The sequence below is a fragment of the Neofelis nebulosa genome, chromosome 10, assembly GCF_028018385.1.
Source record: "Neofelis nebulosa isolate mNeoNeb1 chromosome 10, mNeoNeb1.pri, whole genome shotgun sequence".
NCBI lineage: Eukaryota > Metazoa > Chordata > Mammalia > Carnivora > Felidae > Neofelis > Neofelis nebulosa.
In genome coordinates, this window is record NC_080791.1 from 27,416,291 (window position 1) to 27,431,252 (window position 14,962).

A 14,962-nucleotide genomic window follows, 5' to 3' on the forward strand; every position below is an offset into this window, starting at 1 on the left:
AATGGTCTGCAAGCAGAGATCAGTCTCTTCATTAGTCATTGGAAACCATCCAGGATCTGATGGATGCTACCCCATCCCCTCTCAGATTCAATTCCAACCTTCATTTAGCACAAATGAAGCCCTTGCTGGTCCTTGTAGATCCCTCAGCTCGTTTGCTTCTATGGTTTTGTACCCACAAATGGGAAATTGGCCACATTCCCCAGACCCTTTCAAGGCCTATCCTTTCTGTAGTGATTTCTCTGGTCCTAATTGGGGGTAGGGGTGGGGATGGGGGAAAGACTACATATCCTTCCAATTCCTCCAAGCGTGTCTTGTTGCACAGTGATATTGCAGCTTTTCCTATCAAAAGGTCAAGTATATTTCTCCACCCTTTGAATCTTGAACTAGGCCATGTGGCTTGTTTTAGCCAATGGAATATTAGCAAACATGATGTAGGGTGGGGCTTAAAAAGGTCTGTGCATCAGGGCCTTCTCTTTTACTGATAGGAACAGGTTTCCACTACAAAAGTGAGGCCACACTATGCATCTGCAGTATAAGAGGTCATATACAGAGAGGTCCCAGCCTCCACAGGTGAGTGAGGCCAGGCTAGATCATCCAGCACCATGCAGTCAGCCCAACAGAGCTGCCTGGCCCGCCACAGAATTGTGAAAAATAATAAATAGGTGTTTTCTGAGCCACCAAATTTTGTAGTGACTTGTTACACAGCAAAACAAACTGCCCTACCATCCCGTCACATTCTCCTAAGTTTGGAATCTCTCTCTTTTTTTGAATCCACATGGTGTTTTATCAGTATCTTTCACTGGACAATTGTCACTTTACACATTTTCTCATGGTCATTCATGTAAATACTTACCATCTATAGGAGAATAAATTACTCAGGGACTGAATTCCTACTTGATTCATTTTTATATTTTGCTCCGCCTCACTCCCACAGCATCTAACTCAACTCTGATATGAAGCAAGCACCCGCGAGTGTTTGCCTGTAGACTGAGTCAGTGAAGGAGGAACAATGTGGAACAGCGAGTTAGAACACAGATTTTGGAATTCCTTAAAAATCACAGTTCTCCTACTTATTAACTATGTTTCCCTGGACAAGTTATTATCATTTTTTTTGAGTTTATTTATTTTGAGAGAGAGGGAGAACAAGTAGGTGAGGGGCAGAAAGAGAGGGAGAGAGAGAGAATCCCAAGCAAGCTCCATGGTCCACTCGGAGCCTGACATGGGGCTTGATCTCATGTCCTAGAGAACATGATTTTCATGAGTCGGATGCTTAATGGACTAAGCCATCCAGGCGCCCATTCCCTGGGCAAATTATTAAACCATTTCATTTTGCCTCAGTTTCTTCAGTTATAAAAGGGGGATAATAGCAGAACCTACATCATGGAGTTATTATAAGGACTAAATTAATTAACATAAGTTGTCTGTTAGATAAAGAAGTGAGAAGCATTCAGTGCTGCCTCTCACCCATCCAGTATGCCAAGGCCACACATTGTCATCTCTATTCTTCATTCCCACCAAATTTCATCTTCCTAAAAATAATTAATTAAAAAAATTTATTGAGATATAATTGACACATAACATTGTGTAAATTTAAGGTGTGAAACATGTTGATTTGATACATCTGTGTACTGCAATATGATTACCACCCTAACACACCAAATGTCCTCTTGAGCCTTAGTTACAAGTAACAGAATCTAACTGACAATCAACTAATCTAAAAATCCAGCATAAATAGAGTTAGCTGGACTCTCCCAGAGCTTTCCATCCACTTTGTAGCAGAGGGAAATTCAAAAGGGAATAGTAGTTAAAAGCATGGCCTTTGCAGCCATTTGGATGAAGGTGCATCCTTGCTCTATCACTTCTCAGACAACCCTGCCTGGGAAGATACCATACCTCTCTGAGTCTCCATTTCTTCATCTACAAAATAGGGATAATGATATACCTTCATAGGAGAGGTGTGGGCATTAGTGTGCATGGCTCAATTAAGAACATCTTTTTCAAGGGGCGCCTGGGTGACTCAGTCGGTTAAGCATCTGACTCTTGGTTTCAGCTCAGCTCATGATCTCATAGTTTGTGAGTTTGAGCCCTGCGTCAGGTTCTGTGCTAACTGCTCAGAGCCCGGAGCCTGCTTCAGATTCTGTGTCTCCCTCTCTCTCTGCCCCTCACCTGCTCGTGCTCTATCTCATTCTCTCTCTCTCAAAAATAAATGTTAAAAAGTTTTTTGTTTTTTGTTTTTTTTTTAAAGACCATCTTTTTTGGGTGCCTAGGTGGCTCAGTCAGTTAAGCATCTGACTTCAGCTCAGGTCATGATCTCATGGTTTGTGAGTTTGAGTCCCACATCAGGTGAGTTCAAGCCTTGCTTCAGGTGAGCCCCACCTTCCCCCCTGCCCGTGTCCTTCGCTCACTTGCACACTTTCTCTCTCAAAACAAAAAAATAAATAAATAATTTGTTTAAAGAAATAACATCTTTTTCCCACTCCCCTTATTATTACTGCTACTTCTTTCTCTACTACAATGGACCTGGCTATGTGGTCTTGCCTGAGGGAGACACTCAGGCGTGGATATTTGTCTAAGGCCCCCTTTTAAATTCATTTAAATTAAGGACTGTCTGTAAGTACCATCTTCATCTCCTGTAACTTTGGTTTTGCAATGGCTGTTCAGTTCTACCTCCATATATGGTGCCCATTTGCAGAGCTATAAAACAGGGTTGTGGCACATCACCATACTTCCTCCATCCTGGACATACCACAAACTATGAGCCTGGACTGGGTGCAATGAATATAAAATAACGTAAAAGGGAACATAAAAGAGGGTGGTGCCAGAAAACATGGCTGCATCAGGCGCTTGATTTAAACTTCCAAATATCTTTCCAATCTGTCCATTCCTATAGTCTAAGCTCCTTTCCAATCTGTCCATCCCATAGTCTAAGTTCCTATGATTTCTTACCTGGATAACTGCAATTACTTTGCAGTTCTTTCTGATATACTCAGAAAGCAGAGCCTACAAAGACTTCTGCGCTGGTTGTTTACTTGGGAGGTAATCTCCAGGATCCGAAATGAGAAATAGGCAGAATAGGAGAAGAAGGAAAGATAATATAGAAATACATAAGGGACCTCACTGCTGTCAGCACCTAGGACCTATCCAGGACCTTCTGAGGAATGTATTCCGTGGGTTGCCCAGGAAGAACATTTAACCATTGGCTCTCTTTCTCCACTGGCTGAAGGTTGCTCTTGGAAGCATGAACTTACCTGAACTCCGAGATCATTCCTGCACATACACCAGTAGTTTCCCCTGGCATCAGTGTCATTGCAGAAGGCCCTCAGGAAGGATGTACTTGAGGTTGGGGCTGTCAGCATGAAGAGAGAGCCCATGTAAGAGTATCCTCCAGGGCCGTGGCTTAACTCAAAGGAGATGCTGAAATGTGGAGCAGGACACCCAAGTTTTCCTGTACAACTTCATAACTGCTCTGTCCTCATCAGTGCTGGTTCCTTTATCTTCCCTAAGTAGGAGCCATAGTGATTGTGTTTTCAAAATGTAAAATGGACCACATAGATCACATCTATGGATAAAGATCTCAATTCTAATATGATCTTTGCCCAGTTTTATACTCCTACCCTTCATCTCACTCTACAATTTGCTCGTGCTTACCATTCCATCAAAAGTGCTATACCTACACCAATGACAGGACTTTTGCACATGCAATTCCTTCTTTCACTAGCAAATCCCTATTTTTCCTTTACCTCTCAGTGCAAGCATCACTTCCATAGAGAAGCCTTTCTAACCCCATCTCTAGGATGAGCCAGGGTCCCTTGTCAAGCCTCTTAGAGAACCATACCATTTGTCTTTAGACATAAGAAACTGAGGCCAGCATTTGCCTGGGTGGTGGGAGGGAGACTATAGTTGGAGGACAAAGCTGGGAGAATGCCTTATTTCTCACTGCAGATCTTTTTGGACCTTTGGGAATGTATACTATGTTCTTGCATTATCAACTAAATATATTAAGTAATTAAAAATAAGTCAAAGTAATCAGACAACTTCAACAATCCTGATTGGTTGACTGGTCTTTCTGGTTACTGTGTGTCTGCAAGACTGCTCCATTGAGATTCATGCCTTTCCCAGATCTTCCTCTTCTCCCAAGTCCTTTTACTGTGCAGCCCTTTCTTTTGTAGGCCATGTGTTATTCTCCTCCTGAGACAAGATGGGTTGGGAGAACTTATCTTCCTGGTTCCCCCAGTGTGTGTTTTGTTCTTTATTCAGGATTTGCACTCCATCCACTTCCTAACAGGTTGAGGATCTGAAATGTGATGTAGGTGAGACAGCTGGAGGTAATCCTTACACAACTCTCTGAAAAAAGCACATGCAGATGTTTCAGTCACCTGATTGGAACAGATCACAAAGTTTAGGCAATAAATAGGACTTTTAAACTCTGGAAACTAAAACCAAAAAAAAAAAAAAGGAATTTCTTTGATTTGGAAAAATTACATTCAGGAATGTGTCTGAGTTTCATAGGTGTAGAAAGTGCTGCCAGTTTTTAACCTTTCTCTCTCAAAAGACTCAGCCTTCTCTAATTAAAATTCCTTTCTTCTTATTTTTAAAAACAGCATTATTGAGGTAGAATTGATATACAATAAGCTGTACATATTTAATGTACACAGTTTGATAGATTTAGACATGTGGATATACTTGTGAAACCATCGCCAGAATACCAAGGATAATAGATATATATCCATCACCTCTTTTGTTTGTTTGAAAGTTTTGTGTGTGTAGTAAGAATGCTTAGCATGAGGCCTACTACGAAAATTTCTAAGTGGGCAATACAATATTGTTGAGCAGAGGTCCTATGCTGTACAACAGGTCTCTAGAGCTAATTCATCTTGCACTACTGAAATTTTATACCAATGGAATAACAACTCCCCATTTCCCCCTCCCCCAGCCTGCGTGACCAGTTTTCCCTCTGCTTCTTTGACTATTTTGGATACCACATATAAATGGAATCATGCAGTATTTGTCCTTCTGTGTTGGTCTTATTTCATGTAGCACAACGTTCTCTAGGTTCATCCATGGTTTTGCAAATGGCATCCAATACCCCATCAACAGATGAGAGAATTTTAAAAAATGTGGTATATACATATGATGAAATATTACTTAGCCTTAAAAAAAAAAAAGGAAATCGGTCCCTGTCTCCTTCATTTATTCATGTTTTTAAGTTCTCTGTCCTCATGATAATGCATTATTTTATTTTATTTTAAAAATTTATTTGGGGCGGGGGGCACATGCAAGAGCAGGGGAGGGGCAGAGAGAGGCAGAGAGAGAATCCTGAACAGGCTTCGTGTTGCCAGCATTAAGCCCGACTTGGTCTCAATATCATGAACTGTGAGATCATGACCTGAGCTGAAATCTAGAGTTGGATTCTTAGCTGACTGAACCACCCAGGCATCCCTGCATTCTTCACTTTATATCTCCTTTCATTTTCCTTTGCCTTGGCTCTCCTTCCTTCTCCCTATCTGTTCCCTTGTTCTTTTCCTACTCCTGTTTCTCAGCTATGTTCTCTCTCCATTCTCTTTTTTTCCCCTCATCTTATATCTCTGTTTCCCCACCCTTTCCACATGCTTTCCTCCAGCTTCCTACCTTTTAAGTCTCACCATCCCAAGGGTTTCCAGTAATCTGAAAGTCTTAAACAGGAACAAGAGAACTCAGCTGTCACTAAATGTTCCTTCCTCTCCCCAGCCCCTTTCCCCAAGGACATCACAATATCTCAGGCCCCAGGCCAGCTGTCTCCCTCTCTGTGGATGTTCCTTTGCCATCTTCCTCAGGCTGCTTGAGAATGGGGAGGCATGGGTCCCATTGCTTTCTTCACCCCACTGTGCTGTCAGGCACCTCCCAGCTGGGCACACCAGAGGCCCCAAACCAACCCCACATTCCCTGCTGGGCCCTGCTCCTACTTCCTAGCTTCAGAAAGCTGCTCCCTGCCCAGAGCACGTGATTGATGGAACCTCTCCCAGAGAAATCCATCTTGGCCCGGGTAGTAAGCAGAGAAGTCACTAATGATTGCAGTTTAAATGTCTTTGGCAGCAACAGAGCACAAAGGTCTTTTAAAGAAAGTTATCCCTTATCTGTCAGAAGAGCAGAGCCAGTTGTTAATACTTTATTATAGTTTATCTCCAGAGGTGGGGGTGAAGAAGGAAGGCCTGAGCAGTTATTTTCCATGTGTAGATGGACTCAGTCCTGAGGCTTGCAGAGATTATATGTCACCAGTGGCCAGAGTTCCTTTTTCTTTTTACTCCAGAGAGGAAAAATAAAAAATGAAACTGCCCACTTATAGATCAGTTGCATCTTGTGCTGTTCAACAACATATGGCCCTAAGATGCCTTTGAGCCAGGCCTCATTACTAGAGATCAGTGTGCAGACAGACACAGCCCAGACAGCCCTTCATGGCAGGGATTTCTGTCCGTGCAGCCAGGGCAATGAGTTTGGGATACTTGGGTCCAAATAAGGACCAGGGCCAAAGGGTATCAGTGGTGCCCCCAAAGCAATGCAATGTCTTCTGCCATTTTTAATTCTTCCTACTTGGCTTTCTTTGGATTTTGTATGCAGAGGCACACCCTGGGACCATTACAGATGAGGCTGTGGACTGTGACCTTGGGGGAGATGGGGAGAGAAGGAAGAGGAAATGGGAAGAGGTTGGTGAGGGTGTGAGGAGGAGGAGGTAATGGAAGTTTAATGGAGTAATAAACGATCAAAGTGGGGTGGTGTGCTTAGCCATGGGTAGAGCGTAGCTTCAGAGGCCCATGTGTTGGCTTAGAAGGGGCTTCAGGATGAGTGTAGGGGATTCAGGATATTTGCGGTAAACGGTTTCAATCTATAGAAGTGTTTCTCTGTCTCTACCTCTGATCCCAGCTTGCTTTCCTTCATTCCTGTATGCATTCACAGATCAGAAAATATGAGTCCCATGTACCAGTTCCTGGGAACACAGCAGTAAAGAAGGCAGGCATATTTCTGCTCCTCACATGGCTTTCAGTCCTCTGCCTCTTTGAAGAAAGGCACTCTGAGGTGAGTCATTCTACTTCTGGAACCTAACACTGCCCCTGTGATCTGATGGAGGCTGAGCCAAGTTGCCAGTTGGAAAAAGCACTTGTCCATATGCAGGACAACCGTGGGGCACAGCACAGTAGAAGGCAGGGGTGGATGCCATCAGAAAAAGCAGAGCAACAGTAACTCTGATTCTGCCAAAAATTGCCCTTCAGTGGAAATGGAAAAGATCTAGGGAGGTAATGGCTTATTAAGGTGGGTTGTTTGACAAACCAATGACTCTAGGCTGGAGAAGGCATGAGCGGCCAAAGCACACTACAGCTATCTTCAGAGATCTGAAGGATGTCACAGGGGGAAAGTGGAGAAGTATTTATAATGACTCCAAAGAACACAGTTTGAAATGCTGGCTAGAAGGTATAGGAAAATTAATTTTGGCTTAATATGAGGAAAAACTATCTAAAACATAGCACTGTCCAGAAATGTGTGAGCTGCCCCTTGAGAGAATGAGTTTCTGCCTCTGGAGGTGGACATCTGAACCATCCTGCTGGTCATACTCCAGAAGTGTTGGCCACATCAGACAGAAGGTGTGCCTACGTGATTTCCAAAATCATTTCTAATTTGAATGCTTTGAGGTTCTGTGAAACACTGAGAAACTCTATTTTAAAAATCACAACCACTTCTTGGGCATTCTTTCCCCATAGGATTTACTTTTGTGGAGTGGGGAAAACAAAAACAACAACAAATTTCCAAGGCCATTCTCTACTGCCTCTGAAAAACCATCACTGGGCAACTTTTTACTTGAGAGTTTCATCGTAGTGACTCTGGACAAACAGGCCCCAGTGCTTTATAAACATAGGGAAATTGCACAAGCTTCTGAAATCCTGGAAAGCACGTATTGTTCTTGTCTTAGTTTATTGTTCACTTTTAGAAGGTACTCTGAGGTCTTAACTAATTTTTCTTTCCCTTTCTTATTTCGAAGAAGTGGAAATTAAATGGCTGTAGATGAGTTGCAACAAGAATTGTATGACCTGCCTTCTGGGAAGGATGCACAGATCAGAAGAGAAGCTGTCATGACTCAGGTGACCTGGGGTTGCCCTTTCGGGTGGCTAGCACCAAGTCCAGACTACCCCGGGATGGCGATGCTAACGCAGTAGGCTGACTCTGGAGCCCCTGCATCTGCCTAATTTTCTGCAAATCAGCTGAGCTTGTTTATGGCCACTCCATAGCTTCTGAACCCTTCCGAAGGCAGACTTCAAGCACCATGGGCATGCTGTCTGTCTGAGGCTTGCTATGGCTCACGAGTCTGGCCTGCCACTCTCCTAGGTACCCTTTTGATGAGGTGCTTGCCTCTAGGCCTGTGTGCTGGGGATGGGCCAGATCCTACACATGACTGCTACCTCCTGGAACTTGCCTGAATCTGAGCAGCTCCCCAGATTTTAGCCATTTACTCGTGAAAACATTAATGAGCACTGCAAGAAGGGTCAGGGTAACTGGGTGTTTGTGCTCTTTACTCTGGAGCCCAGCATTGGAGGTTATTCTGGCTCTTGATGGTCTAGGAGTTCATGCTGGTGCAGCTGGCTTTCCTCCTGGAATAGACTTGCATTCCCTTGGAGGTCTACAAAGCCAAGCCAGATTTCAGGAAAGAAAAGGGGTGTGTCCTTACTGTCACCTTTGATGTATCATGCCCCTCTTTCTCATGCACATTATGCCCCCAAAACACTGTATTTTTTTTCCAAGCATCATTTCCTCAGTCTAGAGCCAGGGTGCTGTTACAAGATGCTGATAAGGGCCCTTGTACTCACTCAAATACCCTGGTATCTCTGTGATGCAAGTGCTCACTATGGAAAAGGAGAGCCACTGGCCTTTAAAAAGACTCTCAGGGACTCTAGAGCCAGAAGTGAAGAGGGGACTAACAGAACATCTTCCCCAGCATCCTGCCTCCAAAACATAGCTGTATTTTAATGTTCCTCCAGGAAGGAGATCCGGCTCTCAGTCAACGTTTTATGTTGGCCTCTGATAGCCCTTATTAGTAGGCTCAATGCTCCAGAAGAACTCCTGGGCTTCATGGGCCTCCTCTTTGTGTCTGGGTCAGCTTGGCACCAAGCTCCTTCTACCTGTTTGGTTCAACTTTGATTGGAGCCTTAACACTCAAGCTCTTAATGAAATCCTCTTTTTGACTTTTGCTAACTTATAACACAACTATCACAGCCCTAAGGGTCCCATATGGACTGGATTCTGGACCAAATGCCAAGAAGCATCCCCCAAACCTGCAGGCCAGTGCAATCAGGAAGTATCTCAAATGCCAAATGACCTATTTGCAAGTGGGCGGCCGGGGGTGACCTTACTGGCTGAGCTGGACTGGGCAGGCAAAGGCAGTGCAGTGTGTTCCATTACTTTGCTGTTTGACCTGGTTCATATTTGGCTGGGGCTGCAGCCCAGGCAGCAGGCCCGACTCAGCTGTGTCCTCTGGCCTGCACACAACATCTTTGTCATGAAGCTTGGCAAAGGACTGCTTAATTCTTTCTGTTACTTTGGAGTAGTGGTCGGGGAAGGAAGGCGCTTTGGCTGACTTGTCTGGAAGAATAGTTTGAGGCATGTAAGGTAGGATTTCAGTGTCTGTGGAATTTGATGTTCAGGGATAGCAGAGGGGGCTGGTGATGGTCTAGCCATAGCACTGAAGTTCAAAGACTCAAAGATATACACAGAGATTGAAGAATTCCGCTCAGGCTGGAGATTTGTGCAGGTCAGTCTGGAAAGACTGGTTAAATCTTGGCGATGATAAATTCCCCAAGGGCAATGACCACATCATGTATTTATTTGAATTCCCTCACGTAGCCCAGCATGGTACTTTGCCCAGAATAGACAAACTAGCTCTATGGTCAAGAAGGTACAGCCTGTATCCAGGTTGCCTGGGTTTGAATCCCTGCTGTGCCATTTAGCCTTGTGACTTAGGCTAGTTAACTGGTCTATTTGCTCATCTGTTAAGTGGAGATCATAATAGTACCTGCTTTGCAAGGATTAAATGAGATGATCACCAGTTAGAATAGTGTCTGGCACATTTGCTATTACTGTTAGACACACAGTAAGAATTGGGTGAATGAGTATCTGAAATTCAGATAGGATTATACTGTGAGATGGCTAAGTTCTTAGTTCCCAGCCCCTGTTCTCTAGTGCTTAACTTTACCCTGGTGTTTACCCTGGTGTTTGTCAACTAGTTTACACATTGGGGAGTTTTAAAATAATTTAAATCATGTAACCAAGGCAGCTCAAAAGAAACTAGCACATGCACTGAAGTCTTCCCCCTTGAGACAGTTAGCTAGGGCCAGCTACATCCTTTCTACAGCTCCATGCTGGGGGTGGGGGTGGGGAATGCACAGTTCTCTGTCACTGATGGACTGCAGATGCCTGGGCAGCACTGGGTTCCACTGCTTGTCTCCTCTTGTAACCAGAGGCTGATATTTTGACATCAGTAAGTTTGTCAGGGCTGGAGAGGCACCTGGGGCCTCAGACAGAATGCAGCTCACTTATCTCCTCGGAAATTTATACTTAGCCCTTGGCCTTGCTGGCCCAGAGCTCTGGCCACCTGAGAAAGCAGACCAAAGATGACAGGAAATCAAAGGCTATGTCACAAGTCAGCTGTCCAGAGAGCCTGAGGGTGACCATCCTGGGTGTCATGTGGAGGGAAAGACACCCTGCCCAATGAGCCCATATTCACCTTGGGCCAGCCCTGCCCCTCCTCCTCAAAGCTCTCACCAACAACAATCATAACAAAGCAGTGGGTGCCCAGCTTCCCTCACCCCTTCCCCCATCACTGAGCTTACTGGTGCTGGTACAGGCCCTGGCCTTGCTTCTGCCTTTGCCAAATGCCTTAGCTTTCCTTAGCCCCGTGCTGCCCAGGGAACATGAGCAGGCTGATCACTGGCCCAGCTGTTGAGAATCATTTTGAGGATGAAAACAATTAAGTTGGGCAAGAAGCCCACCCCCAAATCCTGTCCCCTGCTTTGCACCCTCAGCCCATTTTTTTTCCCTTTCTGAGTCACCTTTTCTTTCCATCCATAGACCAACTGAGAACACTGGCCAACAATGCACTGGTTCCAAAGGCACCAGCTCAGTCCTGTGGATTTGAAGATTCTGGAGTGCTGGGGAAGGGGTAACTGGACTCTGAAGCATTTCTCCCTTGGGAGGTTGGGCCAGCTTCAGCCAAAGCCCTGGCCATCTGTGCAAGGAACAACACTGCCGAACAGCATGCTTTCCTGGAGCTGTCCTCCCTGCTCTGTGTACAGACTCTTGGGACTATGGCAACAGATGTGGAAACTGAGGCATGGCTAAGGAAGGCCATGAGCCCATCCGCCCCAGCAGCGCCTCAGAGCCTGAGTGGACTCAGGCTCTGGAGTCCAGTGAGCTCAGCACTGCATCTGAAGGAATTTGTTGGACAGCTTGAGCCCTCCCTGCAAGGCAGGATCTACTGAAGAAGAATCTGGAACTAGAGAGGCCCTGGGCTCTGTACTCCAGTGGGGGAGCTGGGGAGGGAATGACAGGACATCTTTGGTCATTTCTGCTTCCTGTGCTCCCCACCATTCCTGAATTCCTCTGAACAGTGTCTGTGACCCCAGCCCTGTTTACCCACTGGTGTACCCCAGGGTCTAGAGCCATCCAGGGCACACAGCGGCTTCTCAGAAAATATATCTTGACTGAGGGGTGGATGGTGCCCATTTATGGCGGCATCCTGAGGCTCTAGAGCCCTTTCTGTTTCTTTTCCAGAAAGGCCCAGGGGTGGGGGTGGGGGACTTGGGAAGTGAATGCAGTGTATCTTCATGTTCTCAGCCTCACTCCAACCCTCCCTGCCTGCCTCTGCCCCACCCACAGTGCCAACCCACCACCTTGCCACCCCATCACCATGGCTTCCCTCCCCTTGTTGATCCTTTCTTCATGTTAACAAGCTCATATTCTACCTCACCTTGGTTATTTGCCTCATGTATCAAAGTCTTAAGCTAAAGGAATAAATCTCTAAGATGACTGATTTCCAGCATCATAAAGGAGAAGAAGGCCTGCATTGGGAGGGGGTAACAGTGGGGACTTCTGAAGACACAGAAAATGCCTATGAGACCTAGAGCCCCAGCTCCCCAACCAGTCCCACCCAGAACTTCCCATGCTATCTGTATGACACTGGGAGGAAGTGACGCACAGGTTTCCCTGTGAGGCTCATGCTGAGTGTGAAAGCTGATGACAAGGGTTGCAGTGGGAGCTGAACAAAAGCAGCCCAGAAGTGAGTTTCTTCTTAGCATATCACCTTACTGCAGCGATTCCAGGAGTCAGTGAGGGAGGGTGGCCCCGCCCACCTCCGCAGCTGCCTGGGTGTGGCCTGGGGAGTGGGGCAGGCTGGGCCCTGAGACAGATGATTTCAATTTAAGGCAGTATTTGGGGAGAATTCTGTTCCACTCGATCATTTTTCTTCGCGCCCCCACCCCCACCCCCCAAACTTGATTCCATCAGTGGTGGATGAGAAAGGCCTGTTTCCATAGCAACGCCACTGTGAAATAGGGAAAAATCAGCAACACAGAGCAGGCTGTTTTCATTTGCAAGCAGGCACTTGGGTGGGTAAAGAAGTGAAGGCCCAGTTAACACGGAGCAGGTTCTGAGCCCCAGATTTCCTAGTGGTTGACCATGTGGGACCCCAGAAAAAGCTTGGTACGTGTGGGAGCACCAAAGATTGCATCCAGGGAAACACACCTGTTCATTGCCTGGTTTCCATTAAACCGGCCTGATTTCTTTGGGCTCTAGGCCTGCTGTCCTGTGTTTATTTTCATGGCTGATATTACCCAACCAGACTGATGAGTCTGGATATTTCTCCTTTTCTTATGTTGTTTCCTGTTTAGCCGACTGTGCTCAATATTTCTGTGCATATTCATTTCCCATCTGATGCTGCCAAAGAGGACTAGGGTTGTTTTCTTATCTTCCAAGCCCATGGCCTAGACATTGTTCCTAATCAAAGGGATCAATCCAAAGGGAGGGAATCTTTGGGAGAAATGAAGGGTTTCAGCTTAACCTCTACACCCGTTTGGAAGAAGCTGCATTTCTTGGGAGAAATTGTTGGCTGGACTTGGTGTCCCAGCCCCAGGCCAGAATGAAATGTTCAGCAAAGGTGTTTCTAGGAGGCTTGCTGCTTTGCAGATTTTCAAGTCTGGGCTTGAGGATTTGGGATAAAAGTGACCTTCACACCTTTCTGAGGTTCTCATCCTGCTGATTTCCTTGGAGATTCATATACCAGCCTAGCTCTGGGCCTGGCCAGAACTAATGGTCCTGGGTCTGGAACTATCCCCAATATAATCTTCTCCAGGGTTTTGCCCTTCACTGAGAACTCCACTGGGCCTTTTAAAGTAGATTAAATCCATATGTTTCTGATTCATTTACACTTAACTCATCAAAATGTTCCCTTTTTTATGAGTGATTTGTTGTCTTAAGATGCCTTTGCAGTCTTGTTTGTAAGTGTTTCTTTTTCCCTTAGAAATAAGATACCATGTATTCTCAAAGCAAGAGTATAGAGGACTGTGGTGGTAGAAATGTAACTTCAGATCTGAATTTTGTTTTGGTTCACAGAGGAAATAAAATGTTTCAGCAAAGCTGTTTGGCTTAAGTGTCAAAAGGCTTCTCGTTTTGCTCTGGGCATGGAATTTAGGGAAGATATCCATATCCTTCCTCCTAGGTTGGAAATTCATGTGGGTGCTGTCTTTGAGTAGCAATGTAATCTTGGGAAAATCACTTAATCTCTTTTCTCTTCAAATCTGTCATCTGTAAAATGGGGATGATATTACTCCCTACCTCACAGGACTGTTGTAGTAATAATGTATTTGAACCTGCCATAAAAACATGAGTCATACAGAATTAGCTGCAATTCCTTTAAACAGTTCTAAGCTCATGCATTTCTCTATCCTTTCCTTCATATGCCATCTCTCGTTCACTTCACTCCAATTAATCCTTCAAACGTCAGTTCAAACATCGTCTATTCTAAATCCTTCCCTACCCTCCAGCCTTGACCACCCAAGAACAGTCCATCAGTTTCTTCTTAGTGTCCCTGAAACATTGTATACATGTCTCTGTGGTCAGGCTCATTGCTTATATAATCTGTCTTCCTCTTTATGAAACTGACATCTTATTGAGGGCAAGGATAGTAATGCTCATTCTTGGTATTTGCAAAGCCCAGGATAGAGTCTTCCTCACAGAAAAGTGCTAAATAATAGTTTAAAATAAGGAAACAAAGACAGAAAAAGGCTTGTTCAAGTCCTATTTCTTCATTGATCTTTTGTATGGTTACCTTACCAATTATTAAAAGTGGGATATTAAAATGTTCTACTATTATTATAAAGCTGGCTGTTTCTCACTTGAATTCTGTTAATGTTGGCTTCTTATATTTTGGAGCTCTGACTCCGGGTGCATATAAGTTTATATTTGTCATATCTTTTTGGTGAATCGACACCTTTATCAACATATATTGCCCTTCCTTATCTCTTATAGTCATTTTTTACTTAAAGTATGTTCTGTATAGCATTTGTATAGCTACCTCAGCTCTCTTTTGTTTACTATTTGCCTGTTATATCTTTTTCCATCCCTTACTTTCAATCTACTTGTGTCCTTAGATCTAAAAATGTTTATTTATTTTTGACAGAGACAGAGACAGAGAGAGAGAGAGAGAGAGACAGAGAAAGAGAGAGAGAGAAAGAGAGAGAGAGAGAGAGAGAGAGAGAGAGAGAGAGAGAGAATGAGCGTGGGAAGGTCAGGAAGAGGGAGACACAGAATCTAAAGCAGGCTCCAGGTTCTGAGATGTCAGCACAGAGTCTGATGTGAGGCTCGAATTCACGGACCTTGAGATCATGACCTGAGCTGAAGTTGGATGCTTAACCGACTGATCCACCCAGGCACCCCTACTTGTGTCCTT

General features: G+C 44.8%; 1 long non-coding RNA gene across 1 annotated transcript; it reads left to right on the forward strand.

Annotated features, from left to right (window-relative positions):
* Positions 1 to 6,408: 6,408 nt before the first annotated feature.
* LOC131487069 (uncharacterized) lies at positions 6,409 to 12,049 on the forward strand. Its single transcript, XR_009249594.1, has 3 exons — positions 6,409 to 7,050; positions 8,009 to 8,108; positions 11,089 to 12,049. It is a non-coding gene; the product is annotated as an uncharacterized LOC131487069 (long non-coding RNA).
* Positions 12,050 to 14,962: the final 2,913 nt, after the last annotated feature.